Genomic DNA, 16,387 nt, shown 5'->3' with positions numbered 1-16,387 from the left:
TTACTGGTGATCAGCTGAGCGGAATCTCCGCTCCCATACCTACACAGCCCCCTAATACTAATCCGCTTACAAATGCTTTTAACAACTTTCCAAAATCCTTACAGGTAATACATGCTAACGTTCAAAGTCTAATTCCTCATTTCCACGAACTCCGTAAAATTATTGCAACGTCAACCCTCACATCGTCATGAACGGGGAAATCTGGATGAAACCGTGGTTGTCAGATTCTCTTGTCCACCTCGAAAATTATACCTTGATCCGAAATGATCGCACAGGTAAAGCCGGCAGCGGAGTAGCTATGTATATTAGGAACGACCTAAAATATAAAATAATTTACAAAACAACTAATGAATACTGCGCAAGGCCCGAGTTCATGTTCATTGAAATTGAGGCTTTAGGTGTAAAGTGCTTACTGAGTGTTGTGTATCGCCCACCAAAGTTTGGATATATCACCGACCTTGAAGACATCTTACTTGACCTCCTACCCAGGTATGAACATGTTCTATTACTAGGAGACCACAATACTGACATCCTTAACGACAAAATGACTGAGACTAAACAACTAATCAACATATTTAAATCTTGTAACATGACGATTTTGCCACTTAACCCAACACATCACACAGCCACGTCACATACATTACTGGACTTAATTGTGACGAATAACCCTGACAGAGTCCTGACCCACGGGCAAATGTCTGCTTGCGGACTATCCAATCACGACTTAATTTATTTAACTTATTCACTTAAATGCCCCAAGTACAGACCTAAATTAATTACATTCCGAGATCTAAAAAGTATAAATAACGAAGCCCTATTAGAAGATGCTGCAAACATACCTTGGCATAATGTCCATATTTTAGATAATATAGATGATAAAGTGGAGTTCTTAAACTCACAACTGCTAGCTCTTCTTAATAAACACGCGCCAAAACGCACTGCTCGTGTAACACGCCCTGCGGCTCCATGGATGACACAGGAAATACGAGACTTAATGACAGAGAGAGACAAAGCTTTCAGAAAATTTAAAACTAGCCAAATACCAAACGATTTTGACCTGTACAAGACCCTTCGTAACAGGACCACACAGGCCGTAAGGAATGCTAAAATAAGACGCTCACAGAACATTTTGCTAACCCGAAACATAACAACAATCTGGAAAACCGTTAAAAAAATGGGCGTAGGCGGAAATAAAATACATACTGCTGACGTTAAACTATCACTGGATGATTTAAACCAATACTTTACTACAAGACCCGTTAACATTGACGAGACAACAAAAGAACAGACGATGAACAAAATTCTACACAATGGCAATACTAACAATGGAGGAGAACAGTTATATTTTTCCCTCGTAACTCCTGCAGAAGTGAGACAAATTGCACGATCAATAAAGACAACTGCGACAGGATGTGACGAGATTGTTCCACAGTTACTGTTCAAAACTCTAGACGTAATCCTACCAACTCTAACCCACATCATAAGTACCTCACTGATAACCGGCATATTCCCTTCCCTTTGGAAATATGCAATTGTTCGCCCACTCCCCAAGACCAACAATCCCGTGGAACCCAAAGACTTTCGATCCATTTGCATTTTACCATTTCTGTCCAAAATTTTGGAGAAAATAGTTCACAGACAAATAACCGCATACTTAAATAACAATATGCTTCTTGACAAATACAAGTCTGGTTTTAGAAGCAGTCATAGCACAACTACTGCACTGCTTAAAGTTACAAACGACATAGGAGTAGGTATGGATAAGAGAGAAGTTACTGTTTTAACTCTTCTAGACCTTAGTAAGGCCTTCGACTGCGTTGACACGGACATACTAATTGCAAAATTACGTGCTCTTAATTTCTCACAAAGCACACTATACTGGATGTATTCCTATCTCTCTGATCGCCGGCAGTGTGTATCTAAAGGTGAAAATTTCTCTTCATGGCAATCTGTAGAGACTGGAATACAACAGGGGTCAGTGCTAGCGCCACTCCTACATTTTCGATCTTCATTTCAGGACTAACACAAGTAATTAAACATTGTCAATATCATGCGTACGCAGACGACATACAGATATATACACATGCACATCCTCGTGACTTACCGACTGCAATAAATAATATGAACGACGACGTAGGAAGAATATGTAGGTGGACCGATAACCATGCACTAAAAATCAATGCCCAAAAATCGCAGTGTATTCTTTTAGCTACCCAAAAAACCCACGTACGACTTACAGACATCCATACCCACTCAGTAACATTAAGAGGCACTCAGTTACAATTCAAAGACACAGTTAAAAACTTAGGGATAATAATGGATAAAAACCTTAGTAGGAACGATCATGTAACAGGCATATGTCAGCTAGTGTTTTATTCCTTACATTCCCTTAACAAACTCAGAGATTTACTCCCCCAAAATGTAAGAAAACTGCTTATCCAAAGTATGGTAATGCCAATATTCGACTACTGTGACGTAGTATACAGTAACCTGAATGCCTCACTTTCCATAAAGCTCCAAAAGGCACATAACGCATGCGTTCGATTTATTTCAGATATACAAAGGTTTAGCCATATTTCTCCCGCATTTGCTAGGCTTTCATGGCTACGCTTAAGAGAGCGACGAAATTTACACACTCTTTCCCTGTTACACCGTATACTGAACCTTAACACACCTGAATACCTTGCCACACAATTCCATTACCTAGCATCACCTTCTAGCATTCCTACCAGATCATCATCCACCGCAGTACTAAGCATTCCCATTCACCCCTCAACTGGCTACAGTAGATCATTTATAGTCGCCGCCAGCCGAATTTGGAATTCCCTACCTGCTGAAATTAGGAGCGTGTCAAACCACCTCCGCTTTGAGAAACTCTGTCAAACCTGGTTAAGAAATAATAATGATTTCTAATAACATAGTAGGATTAGATCATAGCTAAGTATTAGATTAATTAAAACATTTAATTGCTACCTTAAGATATTAAACTTAGATAATTTAGTGTATATTTAACTCTTCATGTAGGTGTATGTATGGTGGGACAGAATAGCAAGCTTCATAGCCTGAGTCCCGCCATATAAAACAAGACAATAAATAAATAAACAAATAAATAAATAAATAAATAAATAAATAAATAAATAAATAAATAAATAAATAAATAAATAAATAAATAAATAAATAAATAAATAAATAAATAAATAAATAAATAAATAAATAAATAAATAAATAAATAAATACATAAATAAATAAATAAATAAATAAATAAATAAATAAATAAATAAATAAATAAATAAATAAATAAATAAATAAATAAATAAATAAATAAATCGGTTATTGTCCAATCCGTTCATTTCAGCGCAACTACTGTACGTGGCAATTGTGTGACAATTCACCAAGAGCTCAAAATGAACAGAGTTGTTGAGAACTGAGCTCAAGAGCTCAAAATGAACAGAGTTGTTGAGAAGAGCTGAGCTCAAGAGCACACAATGAACAGAGTTTTTGATAAGAACTGAGCTCAAGAGCACACAATGAACAGAGTTGTTGAGAAGAGCTGAGCTCAAGAGCACACAATGAACAGAGTTGTTGATAAGAACTGAGCTCAAGAGCACACAATGAACAGAGTTGTTGATAAGAACTGAGCTCAAGAGCACACAATGAACAGAGTTGTTGAGAACTGAGCTCAAGAGCTCACAATGAACAGAGTTGTTGATAAGAACTGAGCTCAAGAGCACACAATGAACAGAGTTGTTGAGGACTGAGCTCAAGAGCACACAATGAACAGAGTTGTTGAGAACTGAGCTCAAGAGTGTACAATGAACAGAGTTGCTGAGAAGAACTGAGCTCAAGAGCACACAATGAACAGAGTTGTTGAGAATAACTGAGCTCAAGAGCACACAATGAACAGAGTTGTTGTTGAGAACTGAGCTCAAGAGTGTACAATGAACAGAGTTGTTGAGAACTGAGCTCAAGAGTGTACAATGAACAGAGTTGCTGAGAAGAACTGAGCTCAAGAGCACACAATGAACAGAGTTGTTGAGAATAACTGAGCTCAAGAGCACACAATGAACAGAGTTGTTGAGAATAACTGAGCTCAAGAGCACACAATGAACAGAGTTGTTGTTGAGAACTGAGCTCAAGAGCACACAATGAACAGAGTTGTTGAGAACTGAGCTCAAGAGCACACAATGAACAGAGTTGTTGAGAACTGAGCTCAAGAGTGTACAATGAACAGAGTTGTTGATAAGAACTGAGCTCAAGAGTGTACAATGAACAGAGTTGTTGAGAACTGAGCTCAAGAGCACACAATGAACAGAGTTGTTGAGAACTGAGCTCAAGAGCATACAATGAACAGAGTTGTTGTTGAGAACTGAGCTCAAGAGCACACAATGAACAGAGTTGCTGAGAAGAACTGAGCTCAAGAGTGTACAATGAACAGAGTTGTTGAGAACTGAGCTCAAGAGCACACAATGAACAGAGTTGTTGATAAGAACTGAGCTCAAGAGTGTACAATGAACAGAGTTGTTGAGAACTGAGCTCAAGAGCACACAATGAACAGAGTTGTTGAGAACTGAGCTCAAGAGTGTACAATGAACAGAGTTGCTGAGAAGAACTGAGCTCAAGAGCACACAATGAACAGAGTTGTTGAGAATAACTGAGCTCAAGAGCACACAATGAACAGAGTTGTTGATAAGAACTGAGCTCAAGAGTGTACAATGAACAGAGTTGTTGAGAACTGAGCTCAAGAGTGTACAATGAACAGAGTTGTTGTTGAGAACTGAGCTCAAGAGTGTACAATGAACAGAGTTGTTGAGAACTGAGCTCAAGAGCGCACAATGAACAGAGTTGTTGAGAACTGAGCTCAAGAGCACACAATGAACAGAGTTGTTGTTGAGAACTGAGCTCAAGAGCACACAATGAACAGAGTTGTTGTTGAGAACTGAGCGCAAGAGCACACAATGAACAGAGTTGTTGATAAGAACTGAGCTCAAGAGCACACAATGAACAGAGTTGTTGTTGAGAACTGAGCGCAAGAGCACACAATGAACAGAGTTGTTGATAAGAACTGAGCTCAAGAGCACACAATGAACAGAGTTGTTGATAAGAACTGAGCTCAAGAGCTCACAATGAACAGAGTTGTTAAGAACTGAGCTCAAGAGCACACAATGCACAGAGTTGTTGATAAGAACTGAGCTCAAGAGCACACAATGAACAGAGTTGTTGAGAAGAACTGAGCTCAAGAGCACACAATGAACAGAGTTGTTGATAAGAACTGAGCTCAAGAGCACACAATGCACAGAGTTGTTGATAAGAACTGAGCTCAAGAGCACACAATGAACAGAGTTGTTGATAAGAACTGAGCTCAAGAGCACACAATGAACAGAGTTGTTGATAAGAACTGAGCTCAAGAGCACACAATGCACAGAGTTGTTAAGAACTGAGCTCAAGAGCACACAATGAAGAGAGTTGTTGTTGAGAACTGAGCTCAAGAGCACACAGTGAACAGAGTTGTTGATAAGAACTGAGCTCAAGAGCACACAATGCACAGAGTTGTTGTTGAGAACTGAGCTCAAGAGCACACAATGCACAGAGTTGTTGATAAGAACTGAGCTCAAGACCACACAATGAACAGAGTTGTTGTTGAGAACTGAGCTCAAGAGCCCACAATGCACAGAGTTGTTGTTGAGAACTGAGCTCAAGAGCACACAATGCACAGAGTTGTTGATAAGAACTGAGCTCAAGAGCACACAATGCACAGAGTTGTTGTTGAGAACTGAGCTCAAGAGCCCACAATGCACAGAGTTGTTGTTGAGAACTGAGCGCAAGAGCACACAATGAACAGAGTTGTTGAGAAGAACTGAGCTCAAGAGTGTACAATGAACAGAGTTGTTGAGAAGAACTTAGCTTAAGAGCACACAGTGAACAGAGTTGTTGAGAAGAACTGAGCTCAAGAGCTCATAATGAACAGAGTTTTTGATAAGAACTGAGCTCAAGAACTCACAATCAACAGAGTTGTTGGTAAGAACTGAGCTCAAGAGCTCACAATGAACAGAGTTGTTGATAAGAACTGAGCTCAAGAACTCACAATGAACAGAGTTGTTGAGGAGAACTGGATTGCTCCTTGTCATCTCCCAATTACTTTATAATTTATTTGAGTCCACATTATGTAGAACCCACTCCACAAAATATTGGGTAAACTACCCGGAACATCTGCGGGGAATCTCACTCCTAGATAAACCAACCAGTCCGTGGCACAACATGACAGAAGGGCCTTGGCCTGCAAAGCGACTGCTACTCAGCCTGAAGATATGCAGGTTGCGAGGTGCTACGTGGTGGGCACAACGAATACTGTCGGACATTTTTCTTGTCTTCTGGACCGGGTGCGTTATCTCACCGTCAGATAGCTCCTCAGATGTAATCACTACTTCGAACCACACGACAAATCCATGACCTGGACGGGAATCGAACCCGGGGCCTCCAGGTAAGTGGCATACACCGAGGGGCCGGTCTCATCTATACAGAATAAGTTCATTACTCGAGAAGAAACTCGGAGCGTACCATGGAGGTCATGGATTACAACAGGAGAGGAAAGGGACGTATGGCGATAAGATTCATAGATGTTGAATAGTATAGCGCAATTCTAAAATATCTCGATCTACCCTAAAACTTAATAACTATGGTAAAATTTATCCACACAATCACCAAGTCAAAAGTGAAGTTCAAGATCGATTTATCGGTACCATTCGAGATAAAAACAGGACATCGCCGGGGTGATGGACTCTTACCACTACTGTACTCTGGAAATGACAATGAGGGAATGGTTAAGAAATACGCCTCTAAAATAAAAATAGGCTGATTAAACCATAACAGTCTTTTTTTTTCAACGAGTAGTTGGCATTACTAGCAACTGACTGAGACGAAGGTAAAACACAGACATCAGAATACAACTGAATTTGGCTTCAAGAAATCATTCGAAAAGACAGAAATTAGCAAAAGTTCTAATAAAGTAAAAAGTTGTCACAGAATTCAACTACCGCGGAGAAGTAATAACAAAGAATGTAAACGAAGTGACCCCATCCAAACAAGAACAAACAAACTAGTTAGAACACAAAATTTAACCTGGGTAATGTACAAAAATGCATATCCATCAACAAAAAACATTAGAAAACCAGAAACCACGTATGCAGCATAAACCTTCTTCCACGTGAACAAACAGTCAAAGACCGATAGACTGCTGAAGATCGAAGGAAGAAACGGAAGAAGCTCAATGAAGATTGAAAGAAGAAATGGAAGAAACTCAATTAACAGAAATACTTGAAAGGTGGGCAGTCTCCGATAGTGGGCAACAAAGTTGTATACAAAGTGTTGAAACCTGTCACTGATACTATGTTCAAGAGGAGGACACAGAATGACAGTACAGAATACATCTGGTAAAAAAAACGCACATAAGAAACAATTAAACAAAAAATACAGGAAAAATAATCCGTTACACACTCACAACGCGAGCAGGATCGGAACATTCCTGGGAGTGCTGCTTCAACGTGAATCTCCTTAGAAAACGTAAGCTGTTCATGAAAGACAACACCTAAATAAACGTCTCTACGTTCACCCCCAAGTTGGCGTGTTAAGCTGCAGCGTAGAATTAGAAGAGCTACAATCATACAGTTTATTCGAGGACAATGTATTCCATAACATTTCAGAATATGAACCCCAAATAGTGGTAGAGCAAACACTGACAGAATGGTTTAAAATATAACTTTCTAACTGTACAGTAATGATATCTACCAGCAAAAACAGTATGCCAAACTCCTATACAATGTGCCAATTACGCTGTTGAAGCTATAGATCCAGTAAGATACTTAAGCATGCAGACTGATAATAAACTAAATATAAATTAAACATTGTTATTATGGAAGTCACTTTCTGCACCTTAAATCAAAACACCAATTTTTGCGATCAGATACAATACAACATAAATCCGTTCGTCTAGTAAGAGTATCTATGAATTCCTTGCGACCTCAGAACTACCATCATACATAAGAAAAAATGCCCCCCTTTCAATATCCAATTTCTCCTAAGTTACAGATATTGTCTCAATACTATAACAAAGGGTGAATGCCGTCATTGTTACGGCCGTTTCTAAAATGCTCAGCGAGGCGAAATGTAATCGTACGCACTAGAAAATTTCCGATATATGCAATTGACTCCTCAGCTACTGCTTACAAACTTGAAATTAAACTAACAATAAACTCCGTTAGTAAAACAGTGGCCGACCTCGATAGCTGCAGTCGCTTAAGTGCAGCCAGTATCCAGTATTCGGGAGATAGTGGCAGCCCTGAAGATAGTTTTCCGTGGTTTCCCATTTTGACACCAGTCAAATGCTGGGGTTGTGCCTTAATTAGAGCCACGACCGTTTCCTTCCCACTTCTAGCCCTTCTTTGTCCCAAGACGTATCTGTGTCGGTGCGACGTAAGTCAACTTGTAAACAAATAAAACAGTGCTTAAACATTCAGTAATAATGAAGGAAATAACATCAGATACTTCTCTGTTCAGGTTTGTCCCAGTTAATTTATAAATGTCACCCCGAAACTTTTAAACTGGCTGAAACTTATGCACTATTACATCTAAAAAGGAATAACTTAATTAAAGTAGAATTGTTAGTCTCGGCAGGCAGAAGAGTCAAAAATATGAATTTGGGGGTGGTTTTAGTATCCTCAACACTCTATATGGAGCGAATTATTGTTTCCTCAACAAACATTTACGTGAAAAGAGGAATATTTGCTGCATGACAAACGCTGGTGAGGCCTAACTGATACGTTCACTACACGTATCTCGCTTACATTGTGTACTCAACAAACTTAGAACTGTCGACCTCATTTCTTACCACTCATCTGAGAATAATTATCTTCTTTTATCTACGCCTAATTTGCCCATTCATTTCTCCATTCGTGTTAAACTGCATTTGTGCGCCATCTGGTGACTATGACAAGAAAGTGCGCGCGGGATACCAATGACGGCTGACATGGGCCATGCGCTGATTGCCGCCGTTATGATGTCTCTTGCTGTGTTTAAACTCATTGCACCCGAAGAGACCGTCTTCGCACATGATTGTAAGTTATATTACCAATATAAATGGTCCGTTATTGGACATTATAAACGTTCCAGCTAACTCAATCCTGGTTGCCAGCGTTTCGCCCCAGTGTGCTAATTTGGGCTCATCAGTTAGTAAATAGCACACCCACCAAGACGCATGGCTAGTGCATACCGTGGAGGCTGTTGCTGCATCCTCATTAGGGAGCGGGCCACCAGTCCAACTAGGGACTCTTTGGCCAATGATTTCGGTAGTTTAATTTGAATTTACCCTAGGTTTTCTCTTTTGGTGTGCCATGGCACACATATTGTTATATTTGTTGAAATAGATATGGATACTGACACTGCCTTCGTAATATACAAGTCGTACTGTAGAAAGCGCGCCAAGCCAATCAGCTGATCAATTGAGGCGAGCTAAGCGAATGTTACAAATTGTACTTGTGAATGTAATACATAAGGATTGGGGGCAATCTTAGGATAATTGTGACCGTTGAGAGACATACATTTATGTTTAAGTATATTGCATGTTTTTTCTTTAAATTTATCACATCACGATTTACGTAAACTGCTGTTAAGATAACGAGACCTCACAGTTTAGGTTAGGCATGTTATCTTCACGTGGTGAGCAATGTAAATTCATGGGACGTAATATTCTCATGTAATTTATTCATTTAATTGTTATCGTATAACACGTTTTGGCGGAAATATAATGTGCTACAAATTTAAATACAGTGTGTGAAAGTTCACATTTGCCACAATGGTAAGAACTTGTGCGTACGACGGCGAAAATATAACTATACAAGTAAATATACATTAATATTTTCATTTTCTTCTTATGAGGGCAGGTTACGTTTATGAAAACCGTAAATACCAACCGAAAAATTGCCTTTTACGAAGAATAAAGGAGTATGTTTCACTCATTTTCCTGAGCGGATGATGAGTTCTGCTTTTGAATTTCTTGTTACACAGATTTACATCAGAGCGTTTTACTGTTGATATAAAACAAGTATAAAAGTGAAGAGTAACCAGTGGAACCTTCATATGGTTATTTCTTGGGTTCGTAAGGTTGAGGACGCGCTGCCTTTTCTCCTCAAAATTAATGCGAGTAAAACCATTCCTCTGCATTTTCCGTGAATGTGGGAAGTAACTAAGAGATCTGGATGATATTTGCATTAATATTTGGGAAAACATGGGCTATTCCTAAACATAAATGATACAAATGTCTGTATAGAAGAAAGGGACTCAAAAAATTCTTCGAAGGATAGTGCCAGATGTGTCAACAACAACAACAAAAACCCAAGAAAACTACTGTATTTATGGCTATCTAGAGATATGGGAGTAAAGTTTATTATTGTAAGTTTGTTATCTCCATATTTGTATTAATGCATAATAATTATATGTCGGGTACATTGGCGAGTAAAACACTGAAACTTTGACAGCGTAGATCGCACTTCGAACCTACTTCTCCTAAAATTATTAAACCTGACTTACGAGTTATGATGCGATTACAGGTGTTAGTGATCTCACCAGTTATATTAATACAACATTTGTAAATATTTTATCATTACAAAAGGTACAGACGCATCATTTCCTTGCATTGCACGGGTCGGACGGAGGAAACAGTTCGCCTCTTTGTGTGACGTCATCAGAGCTACAGTACGGCCTGTACATCACTGGCGTGTTGATTGTCACACCCAACCGGCTTTTATCCTGCTATCCCCCGTTTATTGAAACTATTTAAGTTACAATGTTTACAATACATTCATTTTATATCGTATCCATTTCTTCTTCTTTCAGAGTTCTTGCTCATCATTCATTGATCATTATTCTATAGAACATTTTCACAGAATTAATTTCACAGTTCATTAAATTTCACTACACTTTTCATTGTAAGTTCTTTCTTGGTGTTGTTATTTAATATTTTTTCAATCTTGTGTTTTGTGGAGTTCTTACATTTTGAAGGGGTGTAATGTGTTGTATCACGTATATTATCATCACATTCAATGTAATATTAACACTTGAGCTGAGATTGGAAGATTGCTATCATACTGAGGTGAGATTGCACTGTTATCTTACTGTTCTGAGGGGCCCGATTATCAATATAGTGGTAGTGATGGTGTTCAGGAATAATACAGATACCCTCAGCTATCGTCGAAGGTACATACGAAGCAGAGATAAAATAGTATACAATATTAGTTGATAGCTCAAACATATACGTGGTAGAAGAAGCAGCACGATATAATAATCATAATAATAAGAATAATAATTTACAGCAGAATTTGCGCAGTGAGAAGGAATAGGACCAAAAGAAGGTGACAGGAACAAGAAAATCTCGAATTTAACAAAGCAAACAGGTTATGTATTTAACAGATAATAAAAATAGTAAACATTTTTTTACAAGTTTAGTAAATCGCAGACAAGAGTTTGCTAGACTGAAATATATAGAGGAAACCTTGAAAGACAAGGAAAATGTGCCACATTTACAATATAAAACACCAAAACCGTATGAATAAGTATAAAGGGTAAAATGAAGAATAATATAAGTCGATATAGAGGAAGCAACCTGAAAGAAAAAGTGAAAAGAAGGAAAAAGGATAAAAATGAAGTAGGGATTGAACCGGGAAAGGGATTCTCTTCGCCGGGTGAAGTTACGTTGCAGAATGTGTTAAATAAACATTATACCAAAAGGTAACGATGGTCCAAGGAAATAGATATTGTGATTTCACAATTCCATTGTCCGTAGTACAGTTCGTGTTTGAAAGGTTTTAGTCGAAATAATGTCTTGCATATATATTTGATGCCGTAATAAGCTGGCCAAAGTAAAGTTCAAGTGGGGCAGATGGCCCAATGAAGAATTTAATGTCCAAATAACATTATGATAAAACTTGCTCACCGGATAACCTGAAGAAAATAACAGTCCAGATGGTAAATGACAATATCGAACGTAGCAGTAGTATGGCTGCTTCCACCACTCCGTAACGAAGCCAGACTCAATATTTTGAGCGGTGGAGCGAGATTATATAATCGTACAGAAACATCGAGAAGAATAGAGAAGTTGAAAACCAGCATATTCCAGAAACGTCATAATCACGTGTCCAATAAAGGTTAGTGCAAGCACACACACAGGTGGAGAAGAAGATGACGTCAGGACCACGTGATGAACAGAGTAGGCAGGCGACAGGTGAGCATAGCAGAAGAGTGAATGAAGCAGTGGCGGCGTGATCGGCGAAAACCAGCATGCGAAGAAGCGGTAGCGGAGATCGTAACACACTTAATTTTTTCAGTTTTTCAGTTCTTTTGGTTGCAGTTTTGACAATTTACAAGTATCATAGTTGTGTTTTGTGTTGTTGTTAGATTTTATATTCGTATTGTTGTTTTGTGTGATAGGGATATAATATAAACATTTTTGTGTGTTGAATGTCTGAGTGTTTAGAATAATTGGTGAAATTGTACTTTAATTGATAGCGATGTTATCGCCTTAAAGTCAGTATTGTGTCTTGCCAATGGTCAAATTATTTAAGGGGCCTTTGCCCTACTTTTGCGCCATCTGTAGTGGTTTAATATAATTTTCTGATCGTTGTCATTTTCGGGCAGTGGCTGGGGTTGGGAGTAGGTGGGTGCTAGCGGGTGTTGGTGTTGGTTTAGCGGCGGTAGGTTGATGGCTTCGGTGGTTGCAGGAATTAGCATTTTTAAGGTACTGCAATCTAATAGAGTGGAGGTACGAGGGGATTGTAGGGAATGTGTATAAGGTCCGAGTCTGTACGCAAGTCGAATGGCGTGTCGGTCTAATTTTAAGATGTCTAAATAGTGGATGGGATGGGCTGAAATCCAGGTAAATGAGGCATAAGTAATGATAGGTCGAACAAAGACTTTATATATCTTAATTATTTGAGAAGCTTTTAGTTCCCGGGTTTGTTTGACCTTTTAACCAGCGTAGGAGGTTAAGCCTTTTATAAATGTTATTAAAATGTACATTCCACTTTAGATTGTTTTGAGCCGCGATACCTAGGTAGGTGAGGGTTGAGGTTGCTGTAAGCAGTTGATTATTAAGTGTGAGGTGGATTTTGTTAGTTGGTCGGTATCTACGGTTACCACCATTTCTAAAAACTATAAATTGAGTTTTGTTAACGTTAATTTTAATTTGCCAAACATTAAGCCTTTGTTCGAGTTGATGAAGGAAGGGTTGGATGCGTGATTGGAGGGAGCGGTTGTTAGTTCCGAGGGCGAGAATTTCCGTGTCGTCTGCAAATTGATATAATTTGAATGGGGGTGAGGGTTGGGAATATCTATACAATATATGACGTATAATAGCGGGCTCAGGAGGCTGCCTTGTGGTACTCCAGCTAGAATGGGAAATTTATATGATAGGGTGTTTGGATGGTTAATTGAGCACTGTGTCGGTTGAGGAAGTTAGCTAGGAAACGGGTGATGGTGATAGGAAGTGGTAAATATCGCAGTTTAAAAATGAGTCCTGAGATCCATACTTTGTCGAATGCTTTTTCTACGTCTAAACTGATTAAAGCGGCTGGTTTCTTAGGTGGGAGGTATGATGTAAGAGATGCTGTGATATGAAAGAGGGGACTTGAGTAGAATGGTGTGGGCGGAAACCCGCTTGTGATTGTGGAATGAGTTGGAGGGAGTTCAAGTAGGAATATATTCGACGGGCTAGGATGGTTTCTAGCATTTTACGTAGTACTGGTAACAGACTTATTGGATGGTATAAGGTTATATGGGAAGGTAGTTTGTTAGGCTTTAGAAATAGGAGGATTTTCGCATGTCCCCAGTGGGGTGGAAAGGAAGCTGTTTGGATTATAATATTGTATAAACTGCTTAGTAGTTGAAGGAAAAGGAGCGGAGCTTCTTTGATGTGTCTATACGAAATTTGGTCAAGGGCAGGAGCTGAGTTCTTTATGTATTTTAAAAGCTTGCGTATGTCCTGTGCTGTAATTGGGGTGTTTAGAAGGTGTTGTTGTTCTAGAGGTGGGAGAGGTTCGAAAGTGTAGTTTAGGGGTGCTTTTGTGATGTCTGTATATTCGGTTGTTACTTCATGGTCTGGATGGTAGTAGTTAGGGTTTGTAGATGGTGAAGAGACTTGTCTGCTTTTCGATTGTTTGGTGCGGTGTTGTTGTGTATTATTGGGTAGTGAGGGAATGAATTTTCGGTTTCTGTTAGTTGTTTCAATTTAGTCCAATATTTACGTGTATCATTTGTGTTAGATAGTTCGCTGCATGTGTTGTCCCAGGCTTTTCGTTTTATGGCTTAAATAAAGGAGCTGGCGTGTCGGAGAGTTGCTCTGTGTTCCCGAAAAGTGTTGGGGTCTCGTGTTCGAAGGTAGGCTTTGTTCAGGTCGTGTGAGTATTGTAGTAGTTGTAGGAGTTATGGTTTTGAAGGGTGTGAGGTATGGGGTGGTATGCAGAGTTGGTCTGCAGTAGTTAAGGCTGTTTCAAGTTGTTTTATTGTGTTGTGTACACCTTCTTGGTTTGATGGTGTCGTAATGTTGTGGATCATGTCTGTGATAGTTTATCTGTAGGCTGACCAATCAGTGCGGTTATATTGTCTTACTGGTGCGGATCGTTGTTTGTGTTGGAAGGGGTTAGTTCGTAGGTTCGGTAAGGTTAGTAAACATGGTATATGGTCACTTCGATAGATGTTAGCATGAGTATATCACTATTATTTGCTAATGTTGGTGAAAGAATTATAATGTCAGGGGTGTTTTAGATATAGGTCGTGTAGGAGAAGGGAAAGGGATGTCCACGCCCCGGATGTCATGTAAAATTCGTTCGTAAGTTCTTTGTTGAGCGCTGTCATATGATGTAACGTTAAAATCTGCCGTAATTAAAAAGGTAGAAAACATATTATTTATATATTCTACAAATCCTTTAGGTGGATGTAATCCTCGAGGAGTGTAGATAGTAGCTATTGCAATGTTTTGATACCAGACGTAACTCCGATTTTTAGATTTTCAGTTTGATATTCTTGTAATTGGTGATAGTGTATTTTTGATGGAATATATTTATGTACACTGACTGCTACCCCTCCACGGCCTCTGTTAGGGCGGTCAGAGCGGTAGAGTTTGTGATTTTTAATTTGAGGTTTTTGTTTTTTAGTTAGAAATGTTTCATTAAAATGATAATATCCGGGTGGTGTTGGTTGATCTGTAATTCAATGAGCGCTCGGTTGGTTGTTAATGAGCATATATTGCCGTAGTAAACTTTCAATTTTGAAAGTAGTGGAGATGGATTTAATGGAGAAAATGCGCAATGCATTTTAGTTCCTGAATACGTTTCATCCAGATGAATCTGGAATACCAACCGAGCCGCTAATTGAATCAGATCGAGGACATGGGAAGGTTTGAATGGTAGTACATTCTGAAGAACTAGGGTGATGAAGCTAAAAATGTTCTTCGTGGAGGGGGGGGTGGTGGATATAAAGGTTGGGGTTGGGAGGTCAATGGGTGTTGTGGGTAGGATGGTTTCAGGTGGGGATGGGATTGGCTGAGGCTTACCCCTACAGTTAGCTGAAAAATTTGGATGATTTTCCTGACAAGTACTGCACTTCGGTGAAGCCTTATTAGTCCAGTTTACTGAAGAATGATTACCACTGCAGATAGCGCATACCTGATCTCGGAAGCACGGATGGCTGGGTGGATGGTCATAACCTTGGCAGCGTTCACAGCGTCTGCGTTGTGGCGGCTCCACACGGTGACGTTTGTTGTAGATGAGGGCGCCATCTCGTAGCAGCTGGTCCAGGGTAGAGGTATCTCGTGACATCCTTTCAAGACAGGCAGGAGGAAAATATGATCGGTGGGAAACGGTGAAAATAGAAATGTAAACAAGCTGTGCGGATGGTTTAAGCAATTTTTGAGGAAGGTGAAAAGTGGTGTGTACCTTTAAAGTTCGTAAGAATCGCAAATACCCACTATATTTTAACAGAGATGTAAAGAGACTAAGGAGTAGGTGCAGGATGGGAAGAAACAGAGTTAGAAATGATTGTGGAAATAACGAGTAATTGAAGAAACTTGCTAGGAAATTGAATCTAGCGAAGAGTCAGCTAGCGATAACCAGGTGGCAAGCAGATTTGGCAGTCATACACATTTTAGTAAAAATGGAAGTGTAAACCAGAAACTGGTTCCATGAAGGGCATTCAAGGGATCATTAATGAACAAGAGGAGTGTGTGTATGTGAGGGCATACACAAAGCAGAAGTATTCAGTCAACAGTGTGTAAAGATTGTTGGTTACAAGGACAATGTGCAGACAGAGGATATGACTAATGCTAACAAGTTTCGAAATTTACCTACGA

This window comes from Anabrus simplex, chromosome 11 (genome assembly GCF_040414725.1).
Source record: "Anabrus simplex isolate iqAnaSimp1 chromosome 11, ASM4041472v1, whole genome shotgun sequence".
In the NCBI taxonomy this organism is placed as follows: domain Eukaryota; kingdom Metazoa; phylum Arthropoda; class Insecta; order Orthoptera; family Tettigoniidae; genus Anabrus; species Anabrus simplex.
Note: the sequence above shows the minus strand (reverse complement) of the source record.